The following is a 12,407-nucleotide window of genomic DNA, read 5'->3' on the forward strand; positions in this document are numbered from 1 at the left end:
TTATTGTCCTCCAGGGAGGATCTGTATTCTCCATGGGCATAATAGCTAAATAGCATTCAGTTAATTCACAGAATTACACAAAAGTTAAAGAATTGTCATTCAGTATACTCTTGCTTTTCATAGTTTTAATGTGGATTTTCCCCATTTTTTAAACGTTTATTCTTTGATTTATTATTTCTATCTTTCATTTCCCTCCCTCACTTCCTTTCATTATCCCTTTCTCCCGTTTTTCCTTCTCCTCCCTCTTCTGCTTTTTTTCCCCTTCTATTTATTGGCTGTTTTGCTTATGACACATAGTTGTCATTGATCCATGCAAAATGGCTTTCATTTACTTACTTACTTAGTCAGTTATTTTAAAATGGTAATGTGCACCTAAGAAAACACTCTTTTGTCCTCCAAAACTAGGATTTTGACAAAAAGCTGTATTTAAACATGTATTTAAATCACCAAACCATTCTCATTCCTCCTGAATAACCAACAACACTCCTTTGCCTTTTAAAATACATTTGTCTTGCATCTGATATATTCTCTAAATAAACGAAAAAACTTTAAATTATTATACCTTTATAAAATGTATTTTGTATACTTACTTGTTTAATTTAATATATTGCTGAGATTTATCTATCTCTGTGGCCATCTCTGTAGTTCAACCATTTTGACTGCAATATAATATTCCATGCATGTGAATTTGCCATACACCCATGATTGATTTGTTCACTCTCCTGTGGACATTTAGGACAATTCCAGTTGAATTATACAAAACTTTCAAGAAAGATATTACTACAAGTATACTCAAACATTTGCAGGTGATAGAAAAAGAGGGAGTAGGCTGGGCACAGGGGCTCATGCCTGTAATCCCAGCACTTTGGGAGGCCAAGGAGAGCAGATCACAAGTCAGGAGTTTGAGACCAGCTTGACCAATGTGGTTAAACCCTGTCTCTCCTGAAAATATAAAAATTAGCTGGGCATGGTGGCACATGCTTGTAATCCCAGCTACTCACTGAGGCAGGAGAATTGCTTGGACCTGGGAGGCGGAGGTTGCAATGAGCTGAGTTTGTGCCACTACACTCCTGCCTGGGTGACAGAGTGAGACTCCATCTCAAAAAAAAAAAAGAAAGAAAAAAAAAGAAAGAAAAATAGGGACTATTTTCTCATTTATTTTTCGAAGTCAATATAACCTGATACCCCTCAAAAAAAGAACATTATAAGAAACAAAAATTACACATCCTTCTCACTCATAAGTATGAATGTAAACATTCTAAACAAAACATTAGCAGATTGAATCCAATAATGAATAAAAATACAAGATATCAAAACAAAGTTGGGTTCCCTCCATGTTTCTATAATGTAACATTTGGAAATAGAGAAATACAATTCATTATGATAACAGATTAAAGGAAAAAAGATTGCTAATGTTTAAAATATATTCATGATAAAAATATTAGTTCATTTAGAATATGACAGACTTTCTTAAACTGATAAAAAGTACACATAAAAGGCTTAAATAAATAAAATACTAAGTGGGGAATATGGGAGGCATTGTTTTAAAGTTAGAAAAATATGTAAGGTTGTTCAGTATTGCCACTTTAACATTGTAGTGAAGGTCCTAGATATAAGAAAAGAAGAAAAAATATTTAGGGTACAAGAATTGTTAAGGGAGAAATAAAAAACGTAAGTATTTGCAGGTAACTTGATGGTTTACATAGAAATTTAAAAATCTAGAGATAAATTTTTAGGTATAATAAGAGAATTTCTAAAGTCTTCTCAAACATGAAACTACTGACATTTTGGGTGATTTGCTGCTGTAGGGCACTGTCCTGTGCATTGCAGGATGTTTAGTAGCATCTTTGGCCTCTTCCACTAGTTGCCAGTAACATCACCTTCCCAGTTGTGATTACCAAAAATATCTGCAGACACTGTGCCAAATGTCCTGTGAGAGAAAAAACCACCTCTAGTTGAGAACCACTGAGCTAGCTATAAGACTGATACAGACAAAAGTTAGCTGCATTCTGTATACTAGCAGCAGAAGATAATATAAAGATATTAAATCTTTCCCAATTAATTTATATATTTTATAAATTATCCAATGGTAACCCATACAGTACTGTTCATGAGAATTATTAAGATGGTTCTACATTTAAAAAAATTTTTAAATAGAGACAGAGTGTTGCTTTGTTGCCCAGACTGATTTCGAACTCTTGGGTTCAAGTGATCCTCCTGCGTTAGCCTCCCAAAATGCTGGGATTACAGCATGAGCCACCAGGCATGAGCCACCATGCTGGCCAGATTGTTCTACATTTTTTATGGAAAAGTTTAAAGCAAAGAGAAGGTAGATCACTTCTAAGAAAAAAAAATAGGAAACTTGTCATACTGCTGTGTCTTATTCTTTTTTTTTTTAATTTTTTTTATTGCATTTTAGGTTTTGGGGTACATGTGAAGAACATGCCAGATTGTTGCATAGGTACACACATGGTAGTGTAGTTTGCTGCCTTCCTTCCCCTCACCTATATCTGTCATTTCTCCCCATGCTATCTCTCCCCACCTCCCCACCTCCCACCCCTTCCCCATTTCCCCCCAATGGACCCCAGTGTGTAGTGCTCCCCTTCCCATGTCCATGTGTTCTCATTGTTCAACACCCACCTATGAGTAAGAACATGCGGTGTTTGATTTCCTGTTCTTGTGTCAGTTTGCTGAGAATACTGTGTCTTATTCTAAAACTTTAGTGCTTATATTGGCCATTGGTGTTGGGTCAAAGATGGAAAAATGGGTGAATGCTGTAGGACAGGTCAGAACAAGATCCATTTACAGATCTTAGATATAAAACAGAAGCATTGCTCCAGCCAGTAGGAAAGAGGGGATTATTCAACAAAAAGAACTGGAGAAAAATGGCTATCGATATGGAAAAAAAAAAAAAGTGAAATTGAGTTTCTACCTCATATCCCACACCTACTATGGTAGGGATGTCAACTACAGGTATATTAAATCAAAATATCCAAGCAAAATTTAAAAACTCTTAGTAAAAACGTTAACTAATAACTTTTAGACTTGGGGGTACAAAAGAGATTCTTATACAAGCCATGAAAGCATTCGTTGTAAAAACTGATAAATGTGACTCTTGTAAATCTAGATGGAAAGAGAATCTTTCTTTTCCACCAACACAGTGGACTAGTTGATGAAAGACCTTTTCCTAGTACAGCAGATTTGAAAAGGTTGGACTATATGTACACACATGCACACACACACACACACACACACACACACACACTCTTCTCTCATGTATGTACTCATCACTATTAGAGATACAATGATTAATAAGGCACAGTCCTTTTTAAGTCATACATATACATTTTAAGTCATATATATATACACGGTTTTATATATAAAGTATTTAATGTCCCCCAGAAGAAAGAATAAAGAGCTTCAAGTCCATAGATGAAGAGAGGAGAGCTGCAGTGGCTCAGGCCCATTGTCCTGGTGTACGATGAGGTGAGACTAGACATTCGAGGTTAGCCTGGGCAACAGAGAAACCCCTCATCCATTAAAAAAAAATTCTGCCGGGCACTGTGGCTCATGCCTGTAATCCCAGGGCTTTGGGAGGCCAAGGCGGGCAGATCATGGGGTCAAGAGATCGAAATCATCCTGGCCAACATGGTGAAACCCCATCTCTACTAAAAAAATGCAAAAATTAGCTGGGCGTGGTGGTGTGCAGCTGTAGTCCCAGCTACTTTGGAGGCTGAAGCAGGAGAACCACTTGAGCCTGGGAATGGGAGGTTGCAGTAGGCCAAGATCACACCACTGCACTCCAGCCAGGCAACAGAGTAAGACTCCATCTCAAAAAAAAAAAAAAAAAAAAAAAAAAGAAAAGAAAAGAAAAGAAAATGAAAAAAGAAAAGAAAAGAAAAAGACATAGAGAATTTCTGTTACAGAATGAAAATATATTAGATTCAGGGTATTGTAACATATTTTGGTTTGTTCTCAGATTTCTAAGATATATTACTTAATCTTGCCTAATTGTTATGTGTTCTTTTTCATTTATTTCCTTTAGCCAAACATTTGATATTTATATTTTTTAAAATATATATTTTATTGCATTTTAGGTTTAGGGTACATGTGAAGAACATGCAAGATTGTTGCATAGGTACATACATGGCAATGCGGTTTGCTGCCTTCCTCCCCATCACCTATATCTGGCATTTCTCCCCATGTTATCCCTCCCCAACTCCCCACCCCACACTGTCCCTCCCCTAGTTACCCCCTACAGACCCCAGTGTGTGATTCTCCCCTCCCTCATAGGAGGGTGTTGAACAATGAGAACATTTGATATTTTAATAGTATCTTTGGTTACTTTTCTTACAAGGGATTTTATTTAAACCTCCTGATTCATCTGCTTTCCTGAGATGTATATCACGGAATAATGGACTTTTCTTATTTTAAAACTTTAATCAGCTTATTTGAGTACTATAAATGCAATTATAGGTTCTATTTCTATTTCTCAAATCGTGCTATTCATTAATGACAATGACACTTTGCAATCTTAAAGCACCTTTAATCCAAGGATCATAAAGACATTTCCACGGGAGAAATTACTATCGTTAGCTCAGTTTCTTGATAGATCAAGAAGGAGAGTTGGTTCAGAGAATAGAAATGCCATTCAACTGCATTTCTTGTCCTGTCTTTTTTTTTTTTTTTTTTTTTGAACACCAAAACAGCTAGTTAAAGAAAGCCATTTTCAAACTAAAATTGGGCACACATTTTTAATACTTCTATATTTGGTTTTTATGAAAACCAATTGTGTGTTTTAGCCAAGGTAAATAAACATGGATACCTATTCAGTGCAATTCTGAATAATGATTATACTCTCTCAAGTCCACTTTATACATATCCACGTTGCAGTAATTAGTATTAACTCTTAAGGAGAATCTGAAACAAATTATTAATCCATGCCAATGTCTGATACTCGCTCTACACTATTCTTGAAGCTTTATAATGTGACATGAAGTGAAACACTTATTTCCAGATTTAATATGATTTCACTTATTTATTTAATAACTATTCATTGAGAACTCACTAGATACTTGGATGTTATGAGTTTCTGCTGGAAGAAATAGACTGAAAATCTGTAATGACTCAAACAGAATGGAAGTTTGTTTTTTACTGGCAAAATTATGCTAAATTGATGGTGGATTAGCAGGTTAGTAGCACAGATCTTCATGCACTCACACTGGAATCCAGCCTAATGTGAGTCTGTCATTTTTATCATGTGGATTACTCAAAGTATCCAGCATGATATTTTCATTCTAGTAAGCCAGGAAAAGGGAAAGAGCATAGAAGACCACTTAGGTGGTTTTAATGCACTCCCAATTAGTGCATATCATGTGTGCTTACATTTGGTTGTCTGGAACTAATAATTTTTCCATGCCTAAGTGCAAGGAATACTGGAAAGTGGTACCCTAGATATGTGCCCAGGAAAAAGATAATTTGGATTTGGATGCTCATCCAACAGTTTGAGCTATATATATGGCAGAGAATGTGATAGAAATATTTTCCACAATCACAAGCATATCATCCAACAATTTATATTGGTCAGTTAAATAAGCCATATATTTTTAGATACTTACAAGTACTTTGAAGGCAATAATGTGTGTAATAGTGAGTGACAGGGATAGGAATCAGGCTAAATTAGATATGGTGATCTGACAAGCCTCTCTCTTTATATTTGGGGTGGGATGTGAGTGATGAGAAGAAACCAATCAGAAGATCAAGCGGGACAGAACACTGGAAAGAGAAAACAGAAAACAGAAAATCCCTGGGATAGAACAACCTTGATGAGCTTGCAAACAGAAAGAAGACCAGGTTGGAAGGAGTATAGAAAATGAGCAGAATCAGATAAATAAGAGACTTAAATGCCACGATAAGCATTGTGTTTTATTCTAAGTGAAATGGGAAGCCACTGAAGGATTTCAAGAAGAGTGATAAGATTTGATTTGTGTTTCGGTGTCATTTTGACTGCAGGGTAGAGAGTGTATTGTAGTTGTTCACTGTGAATGCAGGATACCTGCTAGGAGTTCGGAGAAAGGCTAGAGCAGCCAGGACAAGGTTAATGGAAGAGGAGGTTAAAAAAAGGGGGGCAAATTCAAGATATGTTCTAGAGATAGAACCTGTCCATGCATTAGATGTAAGCTTTTTTGAGCAAGGGAGGGGCAGGTTTTCTCTCTGTCACCTAGGCTGGATTAAGTGGTGCTATCACAGCTCACTGCGACCTCCACCTCCTGGGCTCAAGCTATCCTCCCAGCTCAGCCTCCTGAGTAGCTGGGATTACAGGTGTGTGCAACCATGCTTGGCCCAGATGTGGTCTTTGTTTGTTTGTTTTTACCTCTGGAGCAGTTTGGATTTTATTTTAGGATCTTGTCTCTAGATCTGGCATCCACTGAGCCACACATCAGTCTTCAGTTGGTCCACTTATATTTAGGGAAGAAATGAGTGAAAGGGGGCTCAGTCCAGTTGAAGCGGAGGCCAGATGAGAAAGGCTCAGCAGTGGGCCTTCTTCCCCAGTGAATGGACTGTTGGAGTGAGGGAGCAGTGGCTGCTCAAATGATCTGCCTTTTAGACCCATGTTATTTCAATATGGTCAGCACTAACCATGGTGGGTATTGAGCACTTGAAAGAGGGCTAATCTGAATTGTGATAAGCTACAGTATAAAGTATACATAAGATTTTGAAGACTTAGGAAAAATGTGTATAAAGTACCTCAATATTTTTATATTGATTATATTTTGATTTTTAGGTTAGTTTACATAAAATATGTTAAAATTGGCATCACCATTTAAAAATATCTTTAGACTTTTTAAGAAAATAATTTACATTTACAGAAAAACTGAATATAGAGTGCAGTTTCTATATTACACCCCTCCACACACACTTAGTTTCCCCAGTCGTCAAGATCTTGTATGCATGTGGTATATGTATGAAAGCTGATGAATCAATATGATACATCATTGTTAACTGAAGATTTACACTAAGATTTAATTCTGTGTGTTGCTATAGATGTGGGTATTAACTAAGGTTTTGAGTTGATTGAATGGACAGTAATCAGCTGCTTACTACATGGGGACGACTGAAACATGTATTGGAATATGTAAGAATCAAACATTGTGTCTGAGATAATTATCAAACAATAATGTGGAGATACAGATAATTGGAAATGTCTGCACTCAGGGCTAGACATATGAATTCGAGACTCATCAGTGGAGGAATGAGGTTACATTTCAACTTAAAATGTATCAAAGAGTAAAGGAGAAATTAAAAAATGGAGAGAATGAACACAACTTTCCCATGAAGGAGAGTGAAAAATGAAGCAGTAGCTGAATGAGTCTGTGGGGATAGAGTAATGGGTTTTGTTTGCTTCCTTCTTAAGATGAGATTTATGAGAACTGATATGTAAATTGATGGGGAGACTTCTGCCAAAAGTCTAAATTTGTTAATGTTAAAGAAAGAAAAGGTGACTGTTAACTGAAAGTGCATGGAAAGTGAGAGTGATGGGGCCTGAGCACCAGGGGAGGATGTGCCTTTGATTGGACCTGGGACATGTGTTGCATCAGGAGGGCTGGGAGAATATGCGTGTGGATGCAGGTAGGTGGTGGAGTTTGTGGTGGAATGACGAGGAAGTTTTTGTATTTTGCCTTTTCTCAGTGGGAACATATGAAGCAAGCTGAAGTGATGGAGGAAGGAAGGAATTAGATATGTGAGGGGTAAGGATAAGTCGGGAAACAATCAAATATCACCTACAAGGGAGGGGGAGGTGGACCCAGGGAGAGAGTGTAATAGGATTGCAGAGCCATACTGATTATCCGTGTGAAATCTGAGAGTAGGAATTTAAAGTAAGACTGGACAGCAGGGACAAGGTAAAGCAAGTGAGGCACCTAGCATGCAGAATTCAGGGAGACAGACCCACTCTCAGAGTCATGCTCAAGGCATCTCATTTGCTTCAGCCTAGTCCTGGTTTTGTCAGACAGTAAAATTTTGTCATTTTATTAAACAATGTTCAGCTGTTTGGGTGTAGGCAAAGAAGTCATGATTGTGATTTTGATAGAGCAATACATTGGACAGAGAAGCACAAGAGAATAGTGGCTATTCCCTAGGAAGATCATGAAACATATCTAGGAATAGGAGAGAAGAGTCACTATCATGTGAGCAAGGCAGAGTGGCAAAACAGAGTGATTAATGAATTGGTAAGTGTAGGAAATCATAGAATCATTGCAGTGAGGATGGAAGGTGGTGTCCAAAGAGGAAAATTTTAGAGATGGTATAGTTACTAGACAGGGCAACTCCAAGAGAGTGATTATGACAGTATGTGTCAAGATGCATAAATGATTTTTTAAATGGTAGTTGGAAATAAGTAAGTTTAACTCTGCAGCCAGGATGTTGAGTGATGAGTGAATGATACTACCACCAAAAAGATAACAGAAATATGGTTGGAGAAGAATACAGTAAGTTACGTACTAAAAGCTTCAAAGAATTGGGGTAAGAAATTGATACATGTAAGAGTAATCTGACTAATCCGTCTCTGACTAATCTGACTACTCTGTCTCCCCCGTGGGAATGCAGTGACATGATCTCAGCTCACTGCAACCTTCACCTCCTGGATTCAAGAAACTCTCTTGCTTCGGCCTCTTGAGCAGCTGAGATTACAGGTGCCCACCACCACACCCAGCTAATTTTTGTATTTTTAGTAGAGATGGGGTTTCACCGTGTTGGCCAAGCCGGTCTCGAACTCCTGACCTCAGGTGATCCACCCGCCTTGACCTCCAAAGTGCTGGGATTACAGGCGTGCCAGGCCAATATGATTTTAATTCAAATATGTGAATCTATTTACGTGTAATAAATACTTAGTAAAGTAAATTGGATAAGGAAAGAGAGCACATGAATAATTAAGTCGCTGTTGAAAATTGCTACTTCCTGTGGCATTTTGATGAATGACAAATCTCACATATTTACTCTTCATTTAAGGGTACTAAAAGTTACTAAATTAACTGATTTCATTCCTAGCTTTCTTATTTTTTTTTCCTGTTTGTCCAATAGTTCAGGCAATAATGAGCAGGATAATAAAGTTTGGTAGTAGGAGGGGAGCAGAAAAGTAATAAACTTGACAATAAAAAACAGAGAGGATTGCACTTATAAATAGACTTAGAATTTTTGCACATAAAGGTGAATGAATTATTTTTACATTGCATATTGCGTAAACAAAAAATGTAGACCAAGAGAGTGTAAGTGCAGACAAAGGAATGGAAGATGATGAGTGTTTGGGTTTGTTGCACATCTATTGTGTACCGGTCATATACGCTGTCATCTCATGCAACGCTTATAACAGTTTAGGAAGGTTGGTTTATTATGCCTGCTTGACAGATGAGAAAACAGGCTTAATGAGGGTAACTTACTTAGTTCACACAGGTAATTGATAGAGCCAGAAAGCGGAATCTAGTCCCAGAATCCCAAGGTGATACTCTTCCCCCGAACAATATTCAAAAGAGCCAGCATTAAAAACAAAAAAAATCTTCATTGAATGTATCATTTTTTCTACAAAACCATGTTAGAGTGCTTGAGCTGCCTACCAATAAAAATATATTTTTCTACACATTTCTTATTGAATGAAAATATTCAAGGAAATGTGTGACTGCTAAGGGTACTACCTGATGAGTAGAAATTACTTCACAGTTCCATGTTTTTTGTTTCCATTTCTGCACTAGTACATGTGGATGGAAAAGTTTGTTTGTTTTAAGACAGCATCTCACTCTGTCACCTGGAGTTGGAGTGCAGTGATGCAATTCTAGTTCACTGTAACTTCAAGCTCCTGGTCTCAAGCAATCCTTGCACCCTAGCCTCCTGAGTAATGAGGAGTACAGGTGCTTGCCACCATGCCTGGCTAATTTCTCTTTTGGTAGAGATGGGTGTCTCATTATGTTGCCCAGGCTGGTCTTGAACTCCTGGCCTCAAGAGATCCTCCTACCTCAGCCTCTCAAAATGCTGGGATTACTTATGTGAGCCCTCAAAACCAAAATTAATACACTTCAAAATTTACAAAATACCTAAAGTATACGATGGAGAGAAACAAAACAGGAAAATTTGAGCATAATTTATCATGCAAAGTATGTCTGAATATTGCTTAATCAAATGTATTCAAGTTATATTTCTTACCTGTGTTGATATTAAACCTTGATAAATTGATGACTGTATTAACAGACATTTGTCATTTGAAACTTTTTTTGTGGACAAAATGCCACTTAATTCTTTTTTGAGTGGCCGCTTTCAGTACAGTACAAAAGGTTATATTTTTAAAAGATAAAAAACGTGTAGGAATTACTAAACAGCTAATGAATTAGTTCCTTATGGATACTCTTTCCATCTAGACCAGACTTCCATGGCAGTCATTTGAAATGAGTCAATATGTAATGGAATCAGTTCTTCCTGAAAGAGGGTTGAGGTAATTCAACTGCAAGCCTAGTTTAAGACTAGAAATTGGATTAGGAAAACAAGATGCAAGGGTGATCAGTAATAAAAACCAGTTCAACTACTGGTTATTAACTCAGAATCCAGATATAGGGAAATTAAGAAATGCACCCAAGACACCACATCAGTAAGTGACATTTGAACCCAATGCTGTGTCCAGAACCCACACTTGTGTTTTTGAATATTACACCTCAATACAATGTCAAATTTAGTGTAACCTGATTTTAATAATGATATTCAAAGTAAGTTGGAAATTATTATTTTTTTGTGACAATGTAGCTCTCCAATGAGCTCTCGAGAGGCTTTCTTGACTTGGATATAGAAACAACTAGCACATTAAGAATTGCATATAACTCAGGTTGTATTCATGGTAATATGTTATACAAATGACATTATTTCATCTTGGTTACTGTTATTGTAAAAAAGATTGGGAACTGCTGTTATAGAAGAAAGGAGTCATTCAGTCAAGGAGGTGTCAACTTGGGATACTATAAGTAGAGAAAATTAAGTATCCCTTTATTCAGGAGATAAAATGCAATTAAAATATTTCAAAGTGATATATAAATGTCAAGAATTGATGATGTTAATGTGAAATTCATAACATATGTGTTTTTCCAGCCAGAAATATCTTCCTCATTTGAATTTCAATCATCTTTTGTCTAGCCATCACTTAGAGAGCTATCAGCATCCTTTCTATTACTGTGTGTTGGTGTGTACTGAAAGTAAATGTGAGCTGAATAATTTAATTTTCCCCATATACTGTTCTAAGTACTTGACAACAACTCCATAAGAAAAGTATCATTATTACTCCTATTTTATGGATGAAGAAACCAAGGATTTAAGAGGTTAACCTGCTCAACGTCACTAGGAGCTGAGAAAGTTTTTGGTCATGTTTGGCAAATGGGTTCCACTTGAATATATAAGGAGTAGCTAAGATAGCACTTCTTGATTGGAGAGCTCCTATTTTATTCCCTGAGTAATATACATATATTGGTGTATATATAAAGTCATTTCCATGTGAATTAATAATAATAGGAATAATGATTTACATGTTTATAGTCCTTTAAGGACTTCAAAATTTATTCATATTGTGAATTCTCTATGTGGTAAGTGAAGAAAAAGGGACACACACAAGTTGTGAATATAAATGGAGAATGGAATTAGCATGGACCTGGAACATCCAGTTCTGAGACTGTGCTCTTTCTTCCACGTGGTGCCATCTCTTGAAGCCTCAGCAGTTCCTGATGATAGCGGATATCTGTAGTCTCATCAGAAAACTCCCACCATGTTTAGATTTTAGAAATAATCAAGAAAACAGAATATTAGACGTCTGTCCATTAAATAGTGGAAAAGTATTCAAATTGTTGCTGTGTGACTGATTACATTTATTTACAGGTTACTTTTTTTTTTTAATAAAGTCGTCGATTTGTTTGATAAGTTAAATATTTTGGAATTCTGTGATGGCTGGTAGTTAAGCAACTCTACAAATAGGATAAGAAACTCATTATAAGATGAGAGTATGTACAGTTGACATATATAGCTATTAGTAATGTATACTTTTTGAGAATAGAGTATGAGACAGAGATAAGAAGGGGAAACTCTTTAGCACAGTATAGAAATTAAATTCAATATCCTGTGAGAAGAGATTCAGAGAAGGGGCCTGCAGAGAGAAGATACCCAGAAAAGGAATTGGTGTCATGTGAGTTTTCAAGATAGGAAAAAATAATAATAAAAAAAAATGAAGAGAGGTCTAAAAGCTGTTGGAGAAAAGGAAAGTCTATATAGACAGTAAAGCTAGATGGAACAAGACATTGGGATGGTGATCCATTTCTACTCCTCCCCTGTAATTGCGTAAAAGTTAAAAAAGAGGGAAAGTAAAAGTGAGCAGAAACTATTAAGAGAAA

At 36.6% G+C, this 12,407-nt stretch overlaps 1 protein-coding gene across 4 annotated transcripts in view; it reads left to right on the forward strand.

The window, feature by feature from the left end:
- Window positions 1–12,407, forward strand: part of GRM8 (glutamate metabotropic receptor 8) — a 799,760-nt gene that overhangs the window by 610,875 nt on the left and 176,478 nt on the right. The gene's annotated exons all lie outside the window — the stretch shown is intronic.

This window comes from Saimiri boliviensis, chromosome 10 (assembly GCF_048565385.1).
Source record: "Saimiri boliviensis isolate mSaiBol1 chromosome 10, mSaiBol1.pri, whole genome shotgun sequence".
NCBI lineage: Eukaryota > Metazoa > Chordata > Mammalia > Primates > Cebidae > Saimiri > Saimiri boliviensis.